This window comes from Coregonus clupeaformis, chromosome 14 (assembly GCF_020615455.1).
Source record: "Coregonus clupeaformis isolate EN_2021a chromosome 14, ASM2061545v1, whole genome shotgun sequence".
Classification (NCBI taxonomy): domain Eukaryota; kingdom Metazoa; phylum Chordata; class Actinopteri; order Salmoniformes; family Salmonidae; genus Coregonus; species Coregonus clupeaformis.
Window position 1 is genome coordinate 19,441,545 of NC_059205.1, and position 25,362 is coordinate 19,466,906.

At 42.5% G+C, this 25,362-nt stretch overlaps 1 protein-coding gene across 4 annotated transcripts in view; it reads left to right on the plus strand.

Annotated features, from left to right (window-relative positions):
* The first annotated feature begins 4,314 nt into the window (after positions 1-4,314).
* The window catches only part of LOC121581294 (rho GTPase-activating protein 12-like), a 132,297-nt gene continuing 111,249 nt past the window's right edge, over positions 4,315-25,362 (plus strand). For all 4 annotated transcript variants that reach the window (XM_045224739.1, XM_045224740.1, XM_045224741.1 and 1 more), the window contains exon 1: positions 4,315-4,515. The gene's annotated coding sequence lies outside the window, so the exon portion shown is untranslated. The remainder of the gene's footprint in view (positions 4,516-25,362) is intronic.

Here is a 25,362-nt window from a genome sequence, read left to right on the forward strand (position 1 = left end):
TATACAGTGTGTGCAAATGTAGCAAGTTATGGAGGTAAGGCAATAAATAGGCTATAGTGCAAAATAATTACAATTAGTATTAACACTGGAATGATAGATGTGCAAGAGATGATGTGCAAATAGAGATACTGGGGTGCAAATGAGCAAAATAAATAACAATATGGGGATGAGGTAGTTGGGTGGGCTAATTTCAGATGGGCTGTGTACAGGTGCAGTGATCGGTAAGGTGCTCTGACAACTGATGCTTAAAGTTAGTGAGGGAGATAAGAGTCTCCAGCTTCAGAGATTTTTGCAATTCGTTCCAGTCATTGGCAGCAGGGAACTGGAAGGAATGGCGGCCAAGGGAGGTGTTGGCTTTGGGGATGACCAGTTAGATATACCTGCTGGAGCGCATACTATGGGTGGGTGTTGCTATGGTGACCAATGAGCTAAGATAAGGCAGGGATTTGCCTAGCAGTGATTTATAGATGGCCTGGAGCCAGTGGGTTTGGCGACGAATATGTAGTGAGGACCAGCCAACAAGAGCGTACAGGTCACAGTGGTGGGTAGTATATGGGGCTTTGGTGACAAAACGGATGGCACTGTGATAGATTACATCCAATTTGCTGAGTAGAGTGTTGGAGGCTATTTTGTAAATGACATCGCCGAAGTCTAGGATCGGTAGGACAGTCAGTTTTACGCATTTCATATTATTCTGTACATAAAACTGAGACACCCATTTAGTATGATATGTTACGTTTCATATGGTATGTATTAATTTGTAAATGTCATAACTAATTTCGTATTATATGTAAAGAATTTGTAAAACGTACAATATATTACGAATTTGCAAAATGTACAATGTGTTATGAATTTGCAAAACATATGTGTTACGAGTTCTAACTAGGTGGCTAACGTCAGCTAGGTGGCTAACGTTATCTAGCTGGCTAATGTTATCTAGCTGGCTAACGTTATCTAGCTGCCTAACGTTAGATAGGCTAGGGGTTAGGGTTAAGTGTTGTTTTAGCAGTATGCTTAGGGTCATTGTCCTGCTGGAAGGTGAACCTCTGTCCCAGTCTCAAATCTCTGGAAGACTGAAACAGGTTTCCCTCAAAAATGTCCCTGTATTTAGCGCCATCATTCCTTCAATTCGGACCAGTTTCCCAGTCCGTGCCAATAAAAAAACATCCCCACAGCATGATGCTGCCACCACCATGCTTCACTGTGGGGATGGTGTTCTCGGGTGATGAAAGGTGTTGGGTTTGTGCCAGACATAGCGTTTTCCTTGATGGCCAAAAAGTTCAATTTTAGTCTCATCTGACCAGAGTACCCTTTTCCATATGTTTGGGAAGTCTCCCACATGCCTTTTGGTGAACACCAAATGTGTTTGCTTATTTTTTTCTTTAAGCAATGGCTTTTTTCTGGCCACTCTTCCGTAAAGCCCAGTTCTGTGGAGTGTATGGCTTAAAGTGGTCCTAAGGACAGATACTCCAATCTCTGCTGTGGAGCTTTGCAGTTCCTTCAGGATTATCTTTGGTCTCTTTGTTGCCTCTCTGATTAATGCCCTCCTTGCCTGGTCCGTGAGTTTTGGTGGGCGGCCCTCTCTTGGCGGGTTTGTTGTGGTGCCATATTCTTTCCATTTTTTAATAATGGATTTAATGGTGCTCCGTGGATGTTCAAAGTTTCTGATATGTTTTTATAACCCAACCCTGATCTGTACTTCTCCACAACTTTGTCCCTGACCTGTTTGGAGAGCTCCTTGGTCTTCATGGTGCCGCTTGCTTGGTGGTGCCCCTTGCTTAGTGGTGTTGCAGACTCTGGGGCCTTTCAGAACAGGTGTGTGTATATACATATACTGAGATCATGTGACACTTAGATTGCACACAGGTGGACTTCATTTAACTAATTATGTGACCTCTGAAGGTAATTGGTTGCACCAGATCTTATTTAGGGGCTTCATAGCAAAGGGGCTGAATACATATGCATGCACCACTTTTCCGTAATTTATTTTTTAGAATTTTTTGAAACAAGTAATTTGTTTCATTTTACTTCACCAATTTGGACTAATTTGTGTATGTCCATTACATGAAATCCAAATAAAAATCAATTTAAATTACAGGTTATAATGCAACAAAATAGGAAAAAACCAAGGGGGATGAATACTTTTGCAAGGCATTATAAATCTTGGTGGGGCAAAAACAAAACAAAGTGGGATGCATGCCAGCAAAGCCACAACACAACACTAAACAATACATTAATTGCACTATAACGGTGACAAACGGTGCCCACAAACTGTTAGGGCCTACATAAAGCTGTCCCAACAGCAGTCCCAACATCTTACCACTGCTACACCTGACTATCAGCAGAGCCTTGTCTGGCAGCAAAACAGTTCATTCAGCCTCATTTACTGCTTTTAAACCACAAATGTGGTTTCTAATGACAATTGAGATGTACAAACTAAGGCATAAGGGGACGACAAGTGGATAAGAGGCAATCCGTAATTTCAATTAAAACATTAATGAGCGAGCTAGGACGGACGTAGTCATAACTATTTGTTTAGCACTTTTGAAATGTACAGCGATAGAATTCAGTACATGGGCCATTCTTAGTGTTCTCCATGTACACCAAGTCAGAACCGTAGTATAAATAAAGGGGGCAAATAAGCAGACAATGAAAGCTATTACAATATTCAATAATTACATTTCTCTAAAACAGGTTATAGGCTACATGTGCACCACCAAGTCAGAACAGTAGGCTGAAGTTAAGAGGGGGAAAGGGACCAAATTATTAGGCACATGATCTACTAACAGCTTAGTACACAACGTTTCTTAGCTACAGTATACATATCTCCCTGGCATATTACATCATTTATGCAGCAGCATACAATACATTTTTGGACTCACCCTGTTGTGCTGTGCTCACTTGAACAGGAAGGTGGCGCGGCGGTCCTTTGTGGGCAAATTTTGTCATCAAAGTCTGGCATTCTCTGGATTTATGGTGCTTTCACGACAACTGGGAACTCTGAAAAAACTAGTTTGAATCATGATGACATCATTGATCTTCAGGTTGTAGCTCTAGAAAGAGGCCGGATTTACAATTCAGAGTTGGCTGAAACGTATTTTCCCAGTCCGAGCTCGTTTATTCCCGACTTCCCAGTTGTCTTGAACTCACTGCAGTCAAGATTTCGCAGTTCCGAGTTAACAGTTGTTTTGAGCGCGGCACAGATAATACTTCATTGACAGCATGGCCAATGTTGAATGCTTATCATTTTAAACTTGGAAAAGAGCCCCTTAATCCCAGATTTGGGACCACACAGCCGCTCCGCTGAATAGCAGGCTGGTGATTGCTTTGCAATGCTTGCAGTTAGCCACTGTCACCGATTCCTTCCAAACACACTCATTGTTGAATGTGCGCTTCCAACTTGTGTAATGTTTATGTCCAATGGCCAATGAGCACCGATACGTTTGATCTATTATTTATCTTCATATGACAAGGATTAAAAGGGATTTGCCAGTAGATTGTCGACTTGATTCATGATGATGACTGCTAGCTAAGATTTTGAAAGTATGATGTTGACATGATCAGTCCAATCAAAGCTACTGTACATATAACGTGATTTGACGTCATTTTATCTGTGGCCAATGACCTTGAGCCTTCTTGGATGGGCACTTCTAATGTAACTCTATGGCAGCACCAAAGGGGCTTTAATTTTCTCTTTAAGTATCTCTACCCTTAGACTTGGCGGTGACGTAGTGTCCCCATGAGTGACAGAACACTGAGCCAATCACAGCGCAACGCCCTGTATTTTCCGCTGACTGCCCCACCACCACAGAAAGCACTGAGCTAGGCTGAAACACCTGCATTTTGCAGCTGCCTTACTCAAGAAAACAAAAAAGACACCATGTTTCTATGTGGCTTTATTAAATCAATGATATATATATTTTTAACATTGTTTGCAAACTGATATGTGACACGTATTAATGCCAAAATAACATGCAAAACAGGCAAGCCCCCCCAAAAAAAAAAAAATGTGGGGCTGAAAACAGGTGGGGCTCTGTAGACATAACATAGTAGATGTAACCATACCAAAGGTAACATATACTAATTTGAGTGTCCCGGATTTTAGCTTACACTTTTCGTCTAGTAAATTACGTCTACTATGTTACGTGTAGTCTATGAGACCAGGCTGCGACCACAGGTGTTTGGAGACGTTTTCCCTTCCGCCACATGGTGGCGGCAGTACCCCATCACTGCTCTCTCCCTCAAAACATTTTTGCTGGCTGTCTTGATAGGTAGCGAAGTTTGCAGGCATGCAAAAGCGGGAGCGAGCACAAACGGGAACGTCAGGGGAAAGTGGAAACGAGGCGGAGAAAATGAGTGTAGTGCTTCTACCTTGCTAGTAGTGGTGTGACTGTTCACGGTGTTGGGTTGACGGGGATGTGAAGGGGAAAAGACAGACGAAAAGTTTATGGAATTATACCCTCTTCACAAGTGCTTAGTTTTACAAAACAAGGATTATCACCGCCAGAAGAAAAGGTATGTCAAGTCTGATTTATTGTGTCTTTTCCCTGGAGTTTGACAAATGTCTTACTTATTTAGCTACCCTAGTTAACGTTAGTGCGTCTTCTCACCAATATATTTGCTTTCAGCGAGCAAAATTACCCCATTTGCTGGGATGAGAATCAGCCTGTTTAGACGCGCCGTTCCACGGCACATTCTGGTGTTTATATTGTCGACAAGTAAGTTACTGGTTAGGTGAGAGCTTGGAAACAGTAACCATGTACTAGGAGGTAAACACAAACCAGGTAGAGTTACTTATCTCGTGCCCTGGAATGTGAAAAAAAGAATGGTAATACTCGTTTCCCCTAATAATCCACACCACCTAGCTAGCTATAGTTACCGATAGAGAAAGGCAGCCTGGTCTCAGAGCAAAACGTATTCTACTAAAACCCGTGTCTCTAAATTTAGTATATGTTATTTTTCTGTGAGGTTACATTACATTGACTACATATAACATAATACGTGTAAATCCGTGTTTTTTCAAGTATGTATGTTATGTTTGGTATGGACAGTAGGTTGCTTAAGGCAAAAACGAAAGCAGGGTTGTTGGTCAGGCATATACCACAAAGGTTGCATGTTCGAATCTCATCACGGCATCTTTAGCATTTTAGCGAATTATCAACTTTCTTTGGATGTTAGCTAACTAACCCTAACCTTAACCCTTTAAACTAACATACCTTATCATACTAAAGCAGTCGAACATAATATATCATACTAAATGGGTTAAATGCGATCCAGACGTAGGATACTATGTCATACAATTTGTATTATATTGTACGACCGCTATTACATTGGTAGGCCAATGTAATGTAACCCTAACGTAAAGTAACATATCATACTAAATGAAGTGACATAGATTTAGTGTAATATATTACGTTTTGCTCTGAGACTAGGTTGAGAGAGGAGAGGCAGAAATATTCCAGGAAGCTATGCAGTGGCACCAACCTTCATTCTGTTACCAAACTTTGCATCTGCAGGGTGGTTGTGTGTTTATAAAATGTTCTGTGGAAATTGTTTAAAGTAGTCCTTGTGCATAAAGTTGTATGGTTTGTTTAACTTTGCAATCATTGGTTTATGTTTGACATACATTTTAAAGTGAAAAACTGAGTTTCAGCATCACTCTTACTGTGGAATTGTCCTGATTACAGCATAACCTCATACCCAGCCTCAATTGCTAGAGAGTGGGCTGGCCTGGGGACAAGATTAGTTACAGCATTACAAAATCATCAGGATGCCCTCTGTGTATTTTAGTCCAGGATTTGTGTCTTCTCTTACCCTTGAAAGTTTCCTCAATAATCCCAGTTCTCTTATATCTCCTTACCTTGGTGTCTGTCTCTTTCCATTCTGTAAATAACTGAATGCAGCATCAATGAAATGCTCTAAAATAAAGGCATCTTAGACACCAGCAGTGCAGCAGTAGTCAGTGCCATGGTGTAGGCCTATGGCATTGAATATTGCCTTAAACCAAAGTCTAGACAATTGAAATAACCTTCAGTAAAAGTTGCTGATGTCCATGTTACTTCCTCAGTCAATGCCTTGTTATTATCTGTGAGGGAGGGAGGGAGGGAGAGTAGCTAAGTGGCATGCTGACGGTGACAGATTCTCCATTCCAGTCCATGTAGCCCACTGCTCATTAGATGAAGACACAGGGCCCTCGTCAAAAGTAGTGCACTATATAGGGAATAGGGTGCCATTTGGGATGCAAACACGGAGTCCCATCATTCCTAACTTGGCCTGACTTCTGTCCTGTAGCTAGTGACACTTTGTATTCAGTCAGTGCCATCGAAACCGCCCTTCCCAATCCTATCCCATCTACCTCATTGTACTTACACCCTCTTTGTTACTGGAGGAACATAGGGCCTGGCCTGTACTAAAGCACCTCATGTAAATCCCATTATTATCACAGAAAACAGAAGTGGCATTTCAAATGCAATTCTGTGCCTCAGTGGGTATTAGTGCTCTGAAGTGAGTAGACAGATCAAAGCCAGACGTGGTACATTACATTTACATTTTCGTCATTTAGCAGACGCTCTTATCCAGAGCGACTTACAAATTGGTGCATTCACCTTATGATAGCCAGTGGGACAACCACTTTACAATAGTATTTTTTTGGGGGGTGGGGTAAGGGGGGGTAGAAGGATTACTTTATCCTATCCCAGGTATTCCTTAAAGAGGTGGGGTTTCAAGTGTCTCCGGAAGGTGGTGAGTGACTCCGCTGTCCTGGCGTCGTGAGGGAGCTTGTTCCACCATTGGGGTGCCAGAGCAGCGAACAGTTTTGACTGGGCTGAGCGGGAACTGTGCTTCCGCAGAGGTAGGGGAGCCAGCAGGCCAGAGGTGGATGAACGTAGTGCCCTCGTTTGGGTGTAGGGACTGATCAGAGCCTGAAGGTACGGAGGTGCCGTTCCCCTCACAGCTCCGTAGGCAAGCACCATGGTCTTGTAGCAGATGCGAGCTTCAACTGGAAGCCAGTGGAGTGTGCGGAGGGGCGGGGTGACGTGAGAGAACTTGGGAAGGTCGAACACCAGACGGGCTGCGGCGTTCTGGATGAGTTGTAGGGGTTTAATGGCACAGGCAGGGAGTCCAGCCAACAGCGAGTTGCAGTAGTCCAGACGGGAGATGACAAGTGCCTGGATTAGGACCTGTGCCGCTTCCTGTGTAAGGCAGGGTCGTACTCTGCAAATGTTGTAGTAGAGCATGAACCTACAGGATCGGGTCACCGCCTTGATGTTAGCGGAGAACGACAGGGTGTTGTCCAGGGTCACGCCAAGGCTCTTTGCACTCTGGGAGGAGGACACAACGGAGTTGTCAACCGTGATGGCAATGAGTGGTAAAGGGATAGTGTGACATTTTGGCAATTAGCATGCTAGCTGTTCCTGTAGACTTCCAGTCATTGCACTAACGCTAGTTGGCAATGGCTCCAGAATCTACCTTCAAACTCCACGCAGAGATGGTATCCATGAGTTCGTCTGACTGGGTAAATAGAAAAAAAAGCTTAATTGACAAAATGTCACACTATCCCTTAAGGCACTGGTCAAACACAAGGTCTGACACATTTCTATCCGGCCCCGCGCAATGATTTGGGTTGTCAATTCATTTTGTCCCGCTTCCAATACCGCCTGTGACACTGCACTACAAGTCCCAGCAAGCACTGCCAACATGCTGCGTGCCAAATGGCAGTGCATTGCCACACACCCGCGGAAGTGGGCCGTAGCAAGCTATCTGCTTTAGTTTTCGAGATGATCTGTCGAGGGAGGAGCTGGTTTTTACATATTGTGTATATTTATTTCTTCTGATCATATTTCCTTTTGTTTGGAATGTCAATTCTTGCAACAAAATAATACTTGTTTTGTTCGCTAGCTGGACAGGAAAACGCTGTTGAGTACTAAACTGTAAACCAATCAAAACTTGTGTACCATCATACATGGTACTATCTCTGCTGATCACGTCTGGCAATCATGTTATCCGTACCTAAGGTAGTAGACAGCTGGAACGGCGCAAATGGAATGGCATCAAACCATGTGTTTGATGTATTTGATACCATTCAACTAATTCCGCTCCAGTTATTACCACGAGCCCGTCCTCCCCAATTTATGTGCCACCATCCTCCTGTGCTCCACAGTGCAAGTGTTTCACTCACATTTGTGAATAAAAATAGAGTTAGAAATCAAGTGTGAGCACATTTATAGCAATTTGTTTCTGTCCCTCCAAAGATTTTCTATGAGGTTGAGATCTGGAGACTGGCTAGGCCACTCCAGGACCTTGAAATGCTTCTTACGAAGCCACTCCATCGTTGCCCGGGCGGTGTGTTTGGGATCATTGTCATGCTGAAAGACCCAGCCATGTTTCATCTTCAATGCCCTTGCTGATGGAAGGAGGTTTTCACTCAAAATCTCACGATACATGGCCCCATTCATTCTTTCCTTTACACGGATCAGTCGTCCTGGTCCCTTTGCAGAAAAACAGCCCTAAAGCATGATGTTTCCACCCCCATGCTTCACAGTAGGTATGGTTTTCTTTGGATGCAACTCATCATTCTTTGTCCTCCAAATACGACGAGTTGAGTTTTTACCAAAAAGTTCTATTTTGGTTTCATATGACATTCTCCCAATCCTCTTCTGGATCATCCAAATGCACTCTAGCAAACTTCAGACGTGCCTGGACATGTACTGGCTTAAGCAGGGGGACACGTCTTGCACTGCAGGATTTGAGTCCCTGGCGGCATAGTGTGTTACTGATGGTAGGCTTTGTTACTTTGGTCCCAGCTCTCTGCAGGTCATTCACTAGGTCCCCCCGTGTGGTTCTGGGATTTTTGCTCACCGTTCTTGTGATCATTTTGACCCCACGGGGTGAGATCTTGCGTGGAGCCCCAGATCGAGGGAGATTATCAGTGGTCTTGTATGTCTTCCATTTCCTAATAATTGCTCCCACAGTTGATTTCTTCAAACCAAGCTGCTTACCTATTGCAGATTCAGTCTTCCCAGCCTGGTGCAGGTCTACAATTTTGTTTCTGGTGCCCTTTGACAGCTCTTTGGTCTTGGCCATAGTGGAGTTTGGAGTGTGACTGTTTGAGGTTGTGGAAAGGTGTCTTTTATACTGATAACAAGTTCAAACAGGTGCCATTAATACAGGTAACGAGTGGAGGACAGAGGAGCCTCTTAAAGAAGAAGTTACAGGTCTGCGAGAGGCAGAAATCTTGCTTGTTTGTAGGTGACCAAATACTTATTTTCCACCATAATTTGCAAATAAATTCATAAAAAATCCTACAATGTGATTTTCTGGAGAAAAAAAATCTCAATTTGTCTGTCATAGTTGACATGTACCTATGATGAAAATTACAGGCCTCTCTCATCTTTTTAAGTGGGAGAACTTGCACAATTGGTGGCTGACTAAATACTTTTTTCCCCCACTGTATATATACACCTGTTCTGAAAGGCCCCAGAGTCTGCAACACCACTAAGCAAGGGGCACCACCAAGCAAGCGGCACCATGAAGACCAATGAGCTCTCCAAACAGGTCAGGGACAAAGTTGTTGAGAAGTACAGATCAGGGGTGGGTTATAAAAAAATATCCAAAACTTTGAACATCCCACGGAACACCATTAAATCCATTATTAAAAAATGATCAGAGAGGCAACAAAGAGACCAAAGATAACCCTGAAGGAGCTGCAAAGCTCCACAGCGGAGATTGGAGTATCTGTCCATAGGACCACTTTAAGCCGTACACTACACAGAGCTGGGCTTTATGGAAGAGTGGCCAGAAAAAAGCCATTGCTTAAAGAAAAAAATAAGCAAACACGTTTGGTGTTCGCCAAAAGGCATGTGGGAGACTCCCCAAACGTATGGAAGAAGGTACTCTGGTCAGATGAGACTAAAATTGAGCTTTTTGGCCATCAAAGAAAACGCTATGTCTGGCGCAAACCCAACACTTCTCATCCCCCCGAGAACACCATCCCCACAGTGAAGCATGGTGGTGGCAGCATCATGCTGTGGGGATGTTTTTCATGGGCAGGGACTGGGAAACTGGTCAGAATTGAAGGAATGATGGATGGCGCTGAACATTTAGTATTTGAAACTCAAACATTGATTTTCTATAATTCTGTCATTCTCCATACCTTATATTCCGATGCATCCAACATTGTGGTATTGGGCAGCTGCTATTTGAGAACTAATCTGGTTTAGAAATCAAACTCTTATTGCAGAGCACTGTACTGTTTTAGAGAATGTTGTATTGCAAGGTATGTTATATGGGCATTTCCATCGAAAAGAACCCATGAGCACCAACGTGAAGTTCTTAGGAGCACGTCACATCGGGTGTAAATTAAAGCTAAGAGTATATTTCTTGAGAAATTAAGGCATAAATGCTTTTAAATTTGTATTTTATCATTTTCCATCCTAAAAATTAGGAATAAGCAAAGGCTTTGATTTCTGGTCAAACAGATGGAAAAGGGGTCTTAGACAACATCAACCAAAAAAAGGCTTAAATGGGATTAGAAAAACATCAAAACCCTTCCAACTAATATCAGCACTTATATTTAGTTTTGGAGAAATGATTTGCCTTCTGTACGTTTTTAAGAAACATTGCCTTGTCTTGCAATTCCGTTACCAAAACGATACCACGGCACTAAAAATATAAAGGAGGACTGTGATTTCCCCCAATTTTTTCAATCTCAAAATTTTACTTTTCCTAATAGAAAAACAACAAAATTGGATGTTGTAAGTCCACAACAACGCTTAAACCACATCGGGACCATTTTTGAGGTCTGGGGAAAATCTGAGAAATGTCAACCCTTTAATTCAGGTGTGCACCAGCCAGACAGGCTGGCAGTGTTCAGTGCAAATAATCATGATTCTGCCAGATAGGCAAGATCGGACAGGAAAGCGAATGATGCTTGCATAATTTCAATAGCAAGTGATTTTTACATTTCATTTGCATAGCCTATACAGGGTTCATACAGACATTGGCAAGTCAAATTCAAGGACTTTGAAATACAGTTTATATTTAATTGTTGTAAGAGCTTATAGAAGGAAAAAAAAAAACTCAATGTATGCAAAAACGTATGCATTACCACTTTTTAAGAATAATCCATTTTGTTACTTGTCAGAGACACCTGAAAAGCCTCAGGGAAGCAAGGTCGCTGGAAGAGACTGGTGTCTTGTCCTGGCCACTCTCGATGTCTCCTCAGAATAGGGATTAGATAGAAATAGAGCCGCAGCGTCTTCCCGTCATTCTGTCCACCCGAATTAGGAGTCCTTTGATCAACGGTCTGTCTGGAAAAGATGCCGGCAATCAATCAGACCCCCGTCCCAAATGGCACCCTATTCCCTATGTCAGTGTTTCCCAACCCTGGTCCTCGAGTACCCCTGCAGTACACATTGTCGTTGTAGCCCTTAACACTCCTCATTCAACTCATTGAGGGCTTGATGATTAGTTGACTTGTTGAATCAGGTGTGCTTGTCCAGGGTTACAATAAAAATGTGGACTGTTGGGGATACTCGAGGACCAGGTTTGGGAAACACTTCCCTATGTAGTGCAATACATTTGACCAGAGCCCTATGGGCTCAGATTTAACATTCTGTAAACCATTTATGATTGGTGGGATTATTAACCATGGCCCATGTACTGTAATGTAGTGTGTAGTAATCCAGGGATGGTGATATGGCTGTTGTGGCTGAGGTATTCCTATTAGGGAGGGTTAATCCCACTGGAGTTAGCAGAGTTTTCCACTTTTTCAAATTCACTTCAGGCATCTTTTCATTTAAGTTTAATTTCGCTAGTCAGAAGAGTCTGTATAGCCTTCTCCCTATAGAATGAACGATATGCATCTTCTAGTGATTTATTGATATGACAGGCACCTGTCAGTCACAAAGCGAGTGATGACAGGGAAACACTGCTCATTTGTCAGTCTGCTGTCTGTCCCGTCTCTCGGTACCTGTGTTATTTTTGTGCGCTGTGGTTGGTTGCAGTCTAATTTATTTTCACGAAGGGAGAGCATGATGCTGCTTCATCGTCTCCTGTGAGTGAATTTACACTTCCCATGTAATGTAAGTGGTAACGATGAGTTGAAATCCACGTAATTATTGTTTTGTGGCACATTCATTTATTTTCTTTTGCCTGTTTCAACTTTCATATAGCCAGCCGCGGATAGGCTATTAACTGTGCTTTGACTGACGACTGAACAGCAGTGTTGACTACTTTATTAAAGGTGTCAAACTGACTGAATAAAGTATATCCCTTTTTCATAATTCATACAACGTAGTTATACACTGATTGTACAAAACATTAAGAACACCTTCCAAATATTGAGTTGCACCCTCCCCACACCCTCAATTGGTCAGGGCATGGACTCAACAAGGTGTCGAAATGCTTCTACAGGGATGCTGGCCCATGTTGACTCCAATGCTTCCCACAGTTGTGTCAAGTTGGCTGGAAGACCTTTGGGTGGTGGACCATTCCTGATACATACTGGAAACTGTTGACCGTGAAATACCCAGCAGCATTGCAGTTCTTGACACAAACCGGTGCGCCTGGCACCTACTACCATACCCCATTCAAAGGCACTTAAATATTTTGTCTTGCCAATTCAACCTCTGAATGGCACACATACACAATCCTGTGAATGAAAAATCCATCTACACTGATTGAAGTGGATTTAACAGGTGACATCAATAAGGGATCATAGCTTTCACCTGGATTCACCTGGTCAGTCTATGTCATGGAAAGAGCAGGTGTGCTTAATGTTTTGTATACTCAGTGTATGTCCATGGTATCGTATCAGGAAAAGTAAACCAAAGATCTTGTTTGTATTTCCCTAGGATTCGAAGCCCATGTTGAGACTTGCAAGTGACTCGTCAGTGTAGCCTAGTGATGGGTTGTTCGCGAAATAATGTCTCTTTTTGGAACTGATCTTTTAGGTGAAAGTCGGGAACCAAATCACATCGGGGAAAGAGCCGTTCATTTGACTCCCTAATTTGCATACTGGTAGGCTACTACTGCTTTTTGGCGATTATCTGCAGATAAATTATGGAAACATTCGATGAAGATGTTGAATCCTCACTGCAGGAACAATAGGTAGTGGAGAGAGACTCATTCTGGTCCAAAATATGATAAAATGAAACGTATTGAAGGTTATAAAAGCTAATGATATTTATATGGTATTATTTAAGATATTGATATACTGTAGGCCTACTGATTCGATCAAAGTGTTAAATGGAGTAGTCAACTGCATTTTTAAAACGAGTTTCCTGCAAATGTATATTGTTTCTCTACAGGGAATCCATGTTTACTTGACAGAAAACAACATTTTTTCTTAGGTTTTTGTCACAATAAATTAAATTGAAAGAGTAGACTAGACTCGTTTTTTCTGACTAGATTAACAAGGGCAAATCTACTGGTTTCCCTCAAAGTCCAACCAACAGTGATTGATTGACAGGTCTGAAACCCTACCAACTCTGTGAATCACAAACATCCTGCCCCCTCCCCTGACAATCCTCCCCCCCACAGTGATTGATTGACAGGCCAAACTGTTAAAGGGATAGGCTAGTTCACCCAAATTACAAAATGCCACATTGGTTTCCTTATCCTTAATGTCCACCGCCACAGAGCCAATAAAATACATACACTACAAATTGTTTATTTTACTAGAAACAGCCTTTTTTAGCAAAGAAAAAAAACTAGAAGAATGGACATTACACGCAAACTGCCTGCCAATCAAAGTCAACAAACAAGCATGCAGCTGCCGAGTAAGCGAACATTTAGTGAAGTAAACTTATTTCGTTAGCAAAAGTGTCCGAAAATCAAGCATTGAGGATGACTGAAGACAAGGAAAATAACGCAATTGAGGTTGATTTGCAGGACGATGAAGAATTGGTTCGAAAAAAGGAGGCCTCCTCTGTCGTTTGGAACTGGTTTGGCTTTAAGATATCCGACCTCGACCAACAAACAGTAGTGTGTAAGTTGTGTTGACGCATTGTGCTAGCCAAAGGTGGAAACACAAGCAATCTTTTTCACCACCTGAAAACCCTGCATGTGCGCGAATGCGTAGAATCTACCAGAATGCGTAGAATCTACCAGAATGCGTAGAATCTACCAGAATGCGTAGAATCTACCAGAATGCGTAGAATCTACCAGAATGCGTGCAACAAACCCCTGGAGCAGCGGAGCAAGTCACAAGACATCTTCAAGCCAGACCCGAGTGCAATTACGTATCACATAGCAAAAGACATGGAACCAATTCAAACTGTGGAGAAAGACTGTTTCAGAAAGTTGATTCGAACTCTAGACCCAAGAAACGAGATCCCGAGCCGTAAATACTTCAGCAAAACATGTCTGCCAGAACTCTACACAGAATGTCAGGACAGAGTTCCCAACGAAATCCGTAACGCTTCATTCTTCTTTACCACTACCGACTTATGGTCAAGCCGGACCACAGAGCCATACATTAGCCTCACGATTCATTACATTGATGACAACTGGAAGCTGCAAAGCAAATCCCTTCAGACCTCTTATTTCCCAGACGACCACACCGGAGAAATAATTGCAGCTGGGCTGAGGGAGGCACTTTCATCCTGGGGCTTGAAAGAGTCTCTTCCAAGTATGTATGACTACCGACAGCGGATCGAACATGGTCAAAGAATTGGAGCTGAACAAATGGACAAGACTAGGGTGTTTTGGACACAGGCTACACATTGCTATTGGTAAGTTTCAACGTCCAAAACACACAGAGCTAGGTAGAAAAATAACGTCACTTAAAAACAACATAAAATGCAGAATAACTGTTGTATTCCTTATCTCCTCTGTTTAAAGTTAGAGCTGACTACACTGCCTGATCCTTCTTATATGTTAAACCGGATATGTACAGCTATGCAAATCTAGGATATTTGTAATTTGTAAATGTGTGCAATATCCAAACATTACATGGATTACATTTTATTTTATTTATAATTGATATATTAGCCTATGGTTTCAATATATGAAACTATCCTCTCTCTTTCAATAATAAATAGCCTACTCAATAAATTATCCCGTTTTCTAAAGCAACATAGCTCTCTTAATCACAACAGTTGTTTGTAAATCTATAGATGGTTTAAATTTGTAATCATGTCCAGGGGTCCATGCTGTAAATTGTTGTAATTACAACAGATAATTTTTCACCTTTTTATTTTGCAGAGAGGAGTGTCCAAAACGAACCTCGGGTTTCCCGGGCCACAGGAGTGTGCAAGAAAGTGGTCAGCACATGTTCCTATAGTTGGAAGAAGCAGAAGGCCCTGACAAGTGCACAGGATAAACTGAGCCTGCCCCTCCACAAGCTCATCACGGAATCCCCGACAATGTGGGGATCTCGACTGCAGATGATGGAAAGAGTCCTGGAGCAGGAAAAGGCCATCACACAAGTCCTGGCAGCAGACAAAAAGACATGGCACCATGCACCCTCCTGGCAAGACATTGAGGTCTTTGAATCTATCACGGCAGCACTTAAGCCCCTCCAGGATGCCCTGTCAGGAGAGGACACACTCATGTATGTCTATCTGAAGCCGGTCCTCAATTTGTTCAAGACGGAGGTTCTGAAATCAAATGAGGGCGAAGCCAAACTGACCGGAGAGATTAAGATGAGGGTTCTCAATTACCTGAATGATAAATACACCGACCCTGAAACAGATGAGCTGCTCACCATGGCTACCTTTCTGGACCCAAGGTTCAAGACCACCTACATGACCACTGAGAAGCTGGTGAAGGTGAGCGCTGCCGCCGAGTCAGAAGCCCTCCTGGTAGGAAACACAGCCGTGGGTGACTTCTCTTTTGAAGAGGACCAGAGTGAGAGAGCGAAAGAAGTTGCCACTGCTCCACAATCAGCAAAGAAGTCCAAGAGCCTTGGGAGCTTCTTTAAGAAAACCAGTAGTGCACCTGCCTTAAGAACCCAGAGACAGGTCATCAAGCAAGAGCTGGACAGCTACACTCTGATGATGGCAGCAGACAGTGAGGCTGATCCTTTGGAGTGGTGGCGAGTTCACGCATCCAACTTCCCACAATTGAGTTGTCTGACAAAGAAATACTTATGCATCCCTGCCACAAGTTCGCCCTCTGAGAGAGCATTTAGCACTGGGGGCAATGTGGTCACATGCCACAGGGCAACTTTGAAGCCAGAAACCGTCAATAGGCTGGTGTTCCTGGCAGGGAACTTGTGAAGAGGGAGGCAGTGAATTGTTACATGCTGAACTGAGAAACATACAGACTGTATGGTTAATGCTTTACGTTAATTTGAAAAGGTTTACAACTTGAATTCATAATGTGAATTCATAGTGTTATATGAAAAAAGACTGCACTTCTTATATTTGCCAGGAAAAGGTTTACATCCTGAGTACTTTAAATATTTCTTTATAAAATGTTACTGCATGTTTATTTAACTCATATACCTTTCATGTTTGCACAGGTTTACCACAGAAGTAAAACAAATAATAATTAAAAAAATATGCAATGCCCCCTTTCTGTTTCTATAAGGTTAAAAGCAATATTTAGTCATTTATTAACTTTGAAGGGCTCATAAAATGTTAAAAAAAGTTTTTTACAGTATATCGTGATATTATATCGTTATCATCTGGACAGTGGAAAATATTGTGATATGAATTTTTTTTCATATCGCCCACACCTAGCTTGCAGTCGGCGTTCCAATTCATCCCAAGGTTGTTCGATGGGGTTGAGGTGTGGCCTCTGTGCAGGCCAGACAAGTTCTTCCACACAGATCTTAACAAACCATTTCTGTATGGACCTCGCTTTGTGCACGGGGGCATTGTCATGCTGAAACAGGAAAGGGCCTTCCCCAAACAGTTGCCACAAAGTTCGAAGCACAGAATCGACTAGAATGTCATTGTATGCTGTATCGTTAAGATTTCCCTTCACTGGAACTAGCCCGAACCATGAAAAACAGCTCCAGACCATTATTCCTCCTCTACCAAACTTTACACTTGGCACTATGTATTGGGGCCGGTAGCGTTCTCCTGGCATCCGCCAAACCCAGATTAGTCCATCAGACTGCCAGATGGTGAAGCGTGATATATCACTCCAAAGAATGCGTTTCCACTGCTCCAGAGTCCAATGGCGGCAAGCTTTACACCACTCCAGCCGACGCTTGGCATTGCACATGGTGATCTTAGGCTTGGTGCAGCTGCTCGGCCATGGAAACCCATTTCATGAAGCTCCCGACAAACAGTTATTGTGCTGACGTTGCTTCCAGAGGTAGTTTGGAACTCGGTAGTGAGTGTTCAGCACTCGGCGGTCCCGTTCTGTGAGCTTGTGTGGCCTACAACTTCGCGGCTGAGCCGTTGTTACGTTTCCACTTCACAATAACAACACTTACAGTTGACCGGGGCAGCTCTAGCAGGGCAAAAGTTTGACGAACTGACTTGTTGGAAAGGTGGCATCCTATGATGGTGCCACGTTGAAAGTCACTGAGCTCTTCAGTAAGGCCAATGTTGTCTATGGAGATTGTATGGCTGTGGTCGATTTTATACACCTGTCAGCAACGGGTGTGCCTGAAATAGCCAAATCCACGTGTTTGAAGTGGTGTCCACATACGTTTGTATATATAGTGTATTTTGAAGAACAAACATTATTGTGGCAATTTATATCTTGCAGTAAACCTATAAATATGACTTTAATCTTGAAGACAGGTTTAATCCCCCCCCCAAAAGGTGATTTTACTTAGAAAATAGTCCTTATCATATACTGTAGGCCTAGGCTATATCCAAAACAACTAACACACTGAATTCATACATGTTGAGTAATTTTTATTATAAAGTCACTTATTTCTACTCAATACCAAAACTCATTTTTCCAATCTAGGAGGTAAAGTCGTTAAAGTATTCAATAAATTAGCTGTGTATTTCAGATGGAATCAAGGCATTAGAATGTACCAGAGGCCACCAAGACAGAGCTTGTTCTGAAAACAACAAATATATATACAGTGGGGAGAACAAGTATTTGATACACTGCCGATTTTTCAGGTTTTCCTACTTACAAAGCATGTAGAGGTCTGTAATTTTTTATCATAGGTACACTTCAACTGTGAGAGACAGAATCTAAAAAAAATCCAGAAAATCACATTGTATGATTGTTAAATAATTAATTTGCATTTTATTGCATGACATAAGTATTTGATCACCTACCAACCAGTAAGAATTCCGGCTCTCACAGACCTGTTCGTTTTTCTTTAAAAGCCCTCCTGTTTTCCACTAATTACCTGTATTAACTGCACCTTTTTGAACTCGTTACCTGTATAAAAGACACCTGTCCACACACTCAAACAGACTCCAACCTCTCCACAATGGCCAAGACCAGAGAGCTGTGTAAGGACATCAGGGATAAAATTGTAGACCTGCACAAGGCTGGGATGGGCTACAGGACAATAGGCAATAAGCTTGGTGAGAAGGCAACAACTGTTGGTGCAATTATTAGAAAATGGAAGAAGTTCAAGATGACGGTCAATCACCCTCAGTCTGGGGCTCCATGCAAGATCTCACCTCGTGGGGCATCAATGATCATGAGGAAGGTGAGGCATCAGCCCAGAACTACACGGCAGGACCTGGTCAATGACCTGAAGAGAGCTGGGACCACAGTCTCAAAGAAAACCATTAGTAACACACTACGCACGCAAGGTCCCCCTGCTCAAGTCAGTGCATGTCCAGGCCCATCTGAAGTTTGCCAATGACCATCTGGATGATCCAGAGGAGGAATGGGAGAAGGTCATGTGGTCTGATGAGACAAAAATATAGCTTTTTGGTCTAAAATCCACTCGCCGTGTTTGGAGGAAGAAGAAGGATGAGTACAACCCCAAGAACACCATCCCAACCGTGAAGCATGGAGGTGGAAACATCATTCTTTGGGGATGCTTTTCTGCAAAGGGGACAGGACGACTGCACCGTATTGAGGGGAGAATGGATGGGGCCATGTATCACGAGATATTGGCCAACAACCTCCTTCCCTCAGTAAGAGCATTGAAGATGGGTCGTGGCTGGGTCTTCCAGCCAGGGCAACTAAGGAGTGGCTCCGTAAGAAGCATCTCAAGGTCCTGGAGTGGCCTAGCCAGTCTCCAGACCTGAACCCAATAGAAAATCTTTGGAGGGAGCTGAAAGTCTGTATTGCCCAGCGACAGCCCTGAAACCTGAAGGTCTGTACGGAGGAGTGGGCCAAAATCCCTGCTGCAGTGTGTGCAAACCTGGTCAAGACCTACAGGAAACGTATGATCTCTGTAATTGCAAACAAAGGTTTCTGTACCAAATATTAAGTTCTGCTTTTCTGATGTATCAAATACTTATGTCATGCAATAAAATGCAAATGAATTACTTAAAAATCATACAATGTGATTTTCTGTATTTTTTTCCGTCTCATAGTTGAAGTGTACCTATGATAAAAAATTACAGACCTCTACATGCTTTGTAAGTAGGAAACCCTGCAAAATCGGTGTCACGTTCGTTGATGAACGAGAAGGACCAAAACATAGTGTGAAATGCCTCCATGTTTATTGAACTTAATATACATACAAAACAACGAAACGTGACTTCGGAAGGCTATACACACAAGCCACACTAACCGAACAAAAACCCACAACACAGGCAGGAAAACTGGCTGCCTAAGTATGATCCCCAATCAGAGACAACGAGCGACAGCTGCCTCTGATTGGGAACCACACCCGGCCAAACATAGAAATACAAACATAGATATTCACACCCTGACCAAACTAGCTAGAGTTATATAGGCCAGGGCTTGACAGTCGGCAGTGTATCAAATACTTGTTCTCCCCACTGTATATATATTTGGGACGCAGCCTAGGCATTGTGATTCATAAAACTATCTGTTTACCACAGTGGATTAGCCTATTGGGTTTGCATTTAAATTGCCCATGGGACACCGTGTTTATCCTTGTTTATTTGGATCCTCTCTCTGGCTTCTTTTTCTTCTCTGGGATTTGATTTGTGATCCATCTGAGTGTTCAGTGGTAATGAATCATGAGGGTTAAATCTTCATGCTGCGCTGCTGGATGAGAATATATTTAAAAAACTGTGCTGTTTCTTAAACACACCTTCTTTCTCCAAATGATGTGTTTCATATACAAAACATTTTATGCGTCTTATGCGCAGCAAAAGTTGCACATCCAGTCTCCAGAGCAGACCTGTTAGTCTTTTGGCTACACAATAGGGCAGGCCTTGTCCCCAAACTAGGCGAGTAAAGCTACAGCCCTAGGCCCTAGGCATTGTCATTAGGCACACAGATCATCTGGTAAGGAGTTTGTCTTCACTGAGCGAGCCACCTCAAGGCTTGGCTAGCCACAGTAACAGTAGCCTAAGCCCTATGAAGAGAGGAGACGGTGGGTGTTGGTGAGGTTGTTACGGAAGTTCTGCTTTAGGACCCCTTCAGTAAGCTTGTCCAATGTAGAATGGCCCATTGGGCAGGATCTTATCTCCTGGTTCTGTAGTGTGAGGCAGCTTGATATACAAGTCACTCCCTGGACAGTACACTAGTCGGTCGCAGGGCCTTGCCCCCAATCAGAGAGGCATTGGGTCCCATTTTGTAAGTCTTTGGTTTGACTCAAACAAACCCCCAACCTTCTAATCTCAGGGCAGATGCTCTAACCTTAAGGGAAAGGCCTCAAAATTGGTACCCCTTTTTGAGCAGTTTTTAGACAAGTCCTAAAGCCACTCTCTCAGTGGCCTCTGTCTGGGCGTTGGCGCACTGAGTAGAGCCAGGGTATAAATACACAAGGCAGTTTGGCTCGCTGTGGTCGTTCTTTGGAGACCCTTTTGTTTAAGTCCCCAGTAATTAGGCTACTCAAAACCAATGTTTTAAAAAAGGATTGTTTGGTGTACGCCTGAAAATGGGAGAAATGGGAGAGCAACGAAACCGTGTTTGTGTGAGGACTGATTTTAAGATGATGACTGTCATGCTTTTGTGTTAAAAGATTCCTAATTGCCTGGTTAAAGTTTGATGGTAGAATGTATCCCAGTACTGTGGCCTAAGCCTACATTAAACAACTTTCTGAGGCACAGCAAAAAGCAATGGCCTTAGGCCGATCAAATCACAAACAATTCCCTCCTTCTTGAATGAGCACAGTTTAGCCCATTGGCAAAACATCTGGAAATGTTAGTTTATCGCAATGAGCTATGTTTTTTATTACTCTTGGGATGCCACTAGGGTGGCATAGGGTTTTGGGTTGGGTTGTTGTAAGAAACTCTACGTTTACTGACTGTCTACTTCTCTGGGCCAGTAGTGTGAATGTCTAGCCTGGGATGTCAAATGTTAGCTTATTGCAATGAGTTATGGTTTTAAAATTCTTATATGGGATACCACTGTATTAAAGGTTTTGTGAAAAGCTCCAATACTTTGGCTGGCTGACTGACTGTGAATGTCTAGCCTGAGATGCCTAGCCAAACTAAATAGGCCTATCTGTTAGGGCTGCACGAAATGGGCTAAAAAATCAAATTGTGATTTTTAAAAAAACCAAATATTTCGATTTTACTTCCGATTTATACATCAAAACACTTGGGTAAACTGTTGGAATCATAGAAATAGAATGATCATTATCATTTTATGGTTGGAATACAGTGGACACTTGGAATGCAGTTTTTCTTTGGCATGACAACGAATGGAAAAGTAAGGGAGGAGATATTTGTGACAGAGTAGGAACCAAAGTGTTTGTCAGTGTTTTCCATGGGACCCTAATTAGATTTAAATAGATAGGTACATTCAAAACAAAAAATATATATATATATTTTTTGCCTTTTCTTCTGATTAACACTAACTGCTGGGCCTTGAGAGATCCCCTTCAAGTTAATGAGCAGGTATTCTGACTACAACATTTTAACAGTGTAATTAATAGGCCACATTTCATATATATATAATTTGAGTTTATGAAGGTCTTAGGCAACATTAGAATAACATTATTATTTTTTATTTTTTATTTTTTACAAAATAGCATTTTCATTAGTTTATGTTACTCTAGGCTATATGTGCCTTTTTTACAACTATGAAACAGAAAGCATATGTGTTGGAACGTGGTAACAGCTTATTTTTATAACTACAATTATAAGAAAGACGCACGGTCAAATGATGAAAACATCAGTAGCCTAAACATCATCACAAGAGCCAAAAGCAATAATGGTAATATAATGAATGTGTCTATGACAGCAGTCAAAAATAGTCAATTATTGTCAACTCGTGCTTACATGGTGTGCGTCTTCGTGCAATGGAATCAGTTGGAGCATGTTCATGTCACATAAACAACGAAAGCTGGTGAGTGCGTTGCTGGTGTTGTTTTTTGCTTGAGATGTAGGGTCTGCTCTCTCAGTGATGACATTTTGTGCTGATAATCGGCCAGTAGCATTGTCACCGAATTATTCTATCCAAACGGTGCTGTCCCTTCCTCTCTCCTGTCTCACTTGGTGGTGGCGCGGGCACCTGCTCAGTGTGCACTGTTCTGGCTTTTTTGCGCTTAGGCCTTGGAGATGTAGATTCAGGCTGAGGCTCAGAATCAGAAGAATAATCATCAGAGATGTCATGAATTATTTTTTCCCCACCAATGGAGTCATTTTCATTAAGATTTTGTAGCAACGCTAACGCAGCATCTGCATCCATTCGTCTTGGTCTTCTTTCCATTGTAAATTACACGTGCTTTCACTGTGTACTCTAAGTAGGCCAGAGTAGACTGTTAAGACTGCTTGGAGTCGGTGGACTGATGTAGGGTAGGCTACATACCATTTTTATATTTTATAATTGGTCTGCCATGTAGCACGAAATGATCAGTATGTCTAGGTTATCCTTTCTACCATAGCTTTTTGAAAGATATCACAACACAAAAATCCTGAAAAAACGCATGTCAAAAATGTTATCAATTGATTTTGTTGTTGTTATTCTGTCTCTCACTGTTCAAATAAACCTACCATTAAAATTATAGACTGATCATTTCTTTGTCAGTGGGCAAAGGTACAAAATCAGCAGGGGATCAAATACTTTTTTCCCTCACTGTAGTAGAACTGCATAAGTGTTGCTCCACTTTCTGGAGGACCGAGTTTTGAAATCAGTGGAATTAGAGTATGATGGCTAAGGAAATGGAGAAATTTGTGGCGTTTTGATTGCAAATATGCAGACGGAGTCAGAAAGAGAACACACAGAAGGCTGTTGTATAAAACACCTGTCTCTGGATTACATCTTTAAACTAAGGGCAACCATGGCATCCGTGACAGAGCGGGAGAAGCGTCCATCCATGTACAGTGAGGGAAAAAAGTATTTGATCCCCTGCTGATTTTGTACGTTTGCCCACTGACAAAGAAATGATCAGTCAATGATTTTAATGGTAGGTTTATTTGAACAGTGAGAGACAGAATAACAACAAAACAATCCAGAAAAACGCATGTCAAAAACGTTATGAATTGATTTGTATTTTAATGAGGGAAATAAGTATTTGACCCCCTCTCAATCAGAAAGATTTCTGGCTCCCAGGTGTCTTTTGTACAGGTAACGAGCTGAGATTAGGAGCACACTCTTAAAGGGAGTGCTCCTAATCTCAGTTTGTTACCTGTATAAAAGACACCTGTCCACAGAAGCAATCAATCAATCAGATTCCAAACTCCACCATGGCCAAGACCAAAGAGCTCTCCAAGGATGTCAGGGACAAGATTGTAGACCTACACAAGGCTGGAATGGGCTACAAGACCATCGCCAAGCAGCTTGGTGAGGTGACAACAGTTGGTGTGATTATTCGCAAATGGAAGAAACACAAAATAACTGTCAATCTCCCTCGGCCTGGGGCTCCATGCAAGATCTCACCTCGTGGAGTTGCAATGATCATGAGAACGGTGAGGAATCAGCCCAGAAGTACACGGGAGGATCTTGTCAATGATCTCAAGGCAGCTGGGACCATAGTCACCAAGAAAACAATTGGTAACACACTACCACGTGAAGGACTGAAATCTTGCAGCGCCCGCAAGGTCCCCCTGCTCAAGAAAGCACATATACAGGGCCGTCTGAAGTTTGCCAATGATCATCTGAATGATTTAGAGGAGAACTGGGTTAAAGTGTTTTGGTCAGATGAGACCAAAATCGAGTTCTTTGGCATCAACTCAACTCGCCGTGTTTGGAGGAGGAGGAATGCTGCCTATGACCCCAAGAACACCATCCCCACTGTCAAACATGGAGGTGGAAACATTATGCTTTGGGTGTGTTTTTCTGCTAAGGGGACAGGACAACTTCACCGCATCAAAGGGACGATGGTCGGGGCCATGTACCGTCAAATCTTGGGTGAGAACCTCCTTCCCTCAGCCAGGGCATTGAAAATGGGTCATGGATGGGTATTCCAGCATGACAATGACCCAAAACACACGGCCAAGGCAACAAAGAAGTGGTTCAAGAAGAAGCAAATTAAGGTCCTGGAGTGGCCTAGCCAGTCTCCAGACCTTAATCCCATAGAAAAACTTTGGAGGGAGCTGAAGGTTTGAGTTGCCAAACGTCAGCCTCGAAACCTTAATGACTTGGAGAAGATCTGCAAAGAGGAGTGGGACAAAATCCCTCCTGAGATGTGTGCAAACCTGGTGGCCAACTACAAGAAACGTCTGACCTCTGTGATTGCCAACAAGGGTTTTGCCACCAAGTACTAAGTCATGTTTTGCAGAGGGGTCAAATACTTATTTCCCTCATTAAAATGTCTCTCACTGTTCAAATAAACATACCATTAAAATTATAGACTGATCATGTCTTTGTCAGTGGGCAAACGTACAAAATCAGCAGGGGATCAAATACTTTTTTCCCTCACTGTATAGGGCTATATATCAATCTAGAACAGGATTATCTATTTTGGATGCATTTTGAATGGAGTGCACTGATTTTAAAGCAACGCTATCTGAGTGATAGGCGGTTTTAAAACTCTGCAGCTGCAATAAAAATAAATAAATGAATCTTTACAATTAAAAAACAAGGTGACCCCCTGAAAGCCAGATGGCGATGGGTAAATTAGACGCACATTCGGTCTTTATATTAATGTAGCATAGGATATGCTGCAGCAAATGTAGGCCTACCTGTCACAAGAAAAAAAGTTACCATGATTAGATGATAGGTCTACTACATGCATTGTGAACTGTTCTCCATACTGAGATGGGCTGTCTGTCCCCACCCTGAAGCCTTGATTAATCTTGCAGAGGGCGTAGAGAATCCTAAAGACTCTCAGACCATGAGAAACAAGATTCTGTGGTCTGATGAAACCAAGATTGAACACTTTGGCCTGAATGCCAAGCGTCACGTCTGGGGGGAAACCAGGCACAATCCCTATGAAGCATGGTAAATGTG